Raw genomic sequence first — 2,677 nt, 5'->3', positions numbered from 1 at the left:
GGATCTGAGTTCAAATGTGACACTTGATGCTTACTAGCTGTGTGTCCCTGGGCAAGTCACTTTACCCTGATTGCTCCACATACACAAACACAAGTCTCTTATCTCATTATGTACATAAAGCATTGCCCTCATCCAAAACAATATCTTCAAGCTCTAATCTGGTCCCTTAAGATATGAATAATGTTAAATTATTTTGCACATTGAACATTAGAAACCTCATCATCATTTGTTAAGTGCCTATTATGTGTCAGACACTATGCCAAATGCTGGGAATACAAAAAGAGGCAAAAAAGAGTCCCTGCCCTCCAGAAGCTCACAATTTAATAGAAGAGATAACCAAACAAATGCACACAAACAAGTTATGTACATGATAAATCGGAAATCATTAGAAGAGGAAAAACACTAGAATTAAATGAGGTTGAGAAAGACTTCCTGTAGAAAAATAGAATTTAAGTTGGGACTTGAGGAAACCAGGGAAGCTCAGTGGCAGAAATGAGGCAAAATTATGGGCTTGGGGACTGTCAAAGAAAATTCCCAGAGCTGAGAGATGGAGTGTCTTATTCATGGATCAGCAAGGAGTCAAGTATCACTGGATCAAAGAGTAGATGGCAGGGAGTGAGATGCAAGAAGGCTAGAAAAGTGGGGGTGGGCTGGGAGTGAGGAGGGTTGCTTATGAAGGATTTTAAATGCCAGACAAATGATTTTGTATTTAGTCCTGGAGGAAAGCTATAGGGAACCACTGGAATCTATTGAGTCAAGGGAGTGACCTGGTCAGATCTGCTCTTTAGGAAAGTTCCTTTGGTAGTTGAATGGAGGATAGATTGAAGAGGAAGAGACTTGAGGCAGGCAATGTGCCTGCATTAGAGTGGTGGTAATGTCAAAGGAGAGAAGGGGGCTTATTTGAGAGAAATTGCAAAGGTGGAAAAAATAACATCTTAGAAATATAAATTGGGGAGCACCTGCATTAAATCTTCTTCTTTGCATCAGGAAGCACTTCATAAACTGCAGAAATCTGTATGAATATTTCTTCTTTAGTTTGATAACTGACTGTTATTTCAAGGCAAGTTTCTTATATATACACAAATGTGGTTATTTGTCACAAATGAACACAGGATTGTGCTGGTAAATGTTTTACAACATGGCTGGGTGTAATGCCAAGCAAAGACAACTTCCCAAGGTTCAAAATACCAGCATAGGTGCTCTCCATTTTATTCAGTAAAAAATTAAGAACAGAGAAAATCAAAATATAGCATCATTCAAAATACAGCATTCGCCAAGTATAATTTAATAATCTTCACCCCTGGACATTATACTTCATTTAGTCAATCCCAAAGACCCTCTTCTAAGTACTACTCCACCCCTAGGCTGAACATTCATTTAGTCAACCACAAAGCCCCTCTTCTCAAATGGAGATTAGTTTCCAATCATAAGTAAAGTACATTCATTTGTTCAATCACAGAGCACAAAAAAGTCAAAAGTTCCCCACTCTTGGATCACAACTGAACCTACCCCAGAATTATAACAAGCTTAAGCACAGCATTTAATACCCAAAGAGAGGTCTTTTCTTCATCTTGACCCAAGGCAAGTTCTCAGCAATTTTTGTTCCCGGGGAGACAAAGCTTAGCAAGGCCACAATATACATTGCCAGTGTCTTCATTAATTCATTCTCTGTCTGCAGAACAGTCCTAGGACCCCTCAAAACATTAGTAAAACCCTCTTCCAGGATTTCTGTAAACATACAACAAGAAAATCCTTCTTCAGGGCTTCTGAACAAATAGCAAAGTTCCAGGACCTCTGCAACAACAGGACTGTCTTTCACCAGTGGACAAATCTGGCAAAACAACATCAAAACAGACAGACAAAGTACCAGAATAACAGCCATGTCTCCTCAGTCCTTGGCAGGTCTGGGTGGCAGCTCTCAAAAGTCCTGGGCAATTCAAACTAGCCCTCAGCAATCCTATCAGTCTCTCTCTGCCTCCAAGATGCTGCTTCCAAAAAGGTTCTTCTGCCTCTCTCTTTGCTTGTGTCTCTCTAAATTTACATCACCAGCTCCTCCCAGTTCAGCCCTCTCTTTTCACATCAACAAGTCCATCCCACAAGTGGGATTCACAAGCTCTGGGTTTTAACACTATCAATCTGAAAACCAAGCCAATACAGGGGGATCTTTAAATTCCATTGCTATTACGCTGGGGGATGGAAAAGAATGTAAATACATTCACTTTCAAGTTTAATGTGCATTATTAACATTGAAGAGGTGGTAAATTATGGGGGAAGGAGTGGAAGAAAGGAAGGGATGATATGTTCATATAGGCTTCTTGCCTACCAATTTAATCATTCCTCCCATGCCTTCTTTAGTGACTCGTTCTCTGCCTTCAGTCCCTCAAATGCAGATTTCTTCAAGGTTTTATTCTAAGGTCTTTTCTCCTTTCTCCTACTATTTTTACTACCTGTATAAACTATTTCAATAATCTCTGAATTACTCTTACAATCTATTTGCCTTCAAATTCAACCTCCATATCATTACCTGATTTCATAACCATGTGTAATGGGAATGCAAATTTGGAAGATCTTCCCTGCCCCTAGGCTAAAATGCACCTGAAGCCTGGGGAGGGAGGCTTGTTTTTCAGTAGATACTTCTTGATTGGCCAGTGAGTCAATAAGGTTGTTACATTCTCTG

This window comes from Petaurus breviceps, unplaced genomic scaffold (genome assembly GCF_028583685.1).
Source record: "Petaurus breviceps papuanus isolate PSGF00001 unplaced genomic scaffold, PetGlider_PUasm1.0 90700, whole genome shotgun sequence".
Lineage (NCBI taxonomy): Eukaryota > Metazoa > Chordata > Mammalia > Diprotodontia > Petauridae > Petaurus > Petaurus breviceps.
This window is presented reverse-complemented; position numbering follows the sequence as displayed.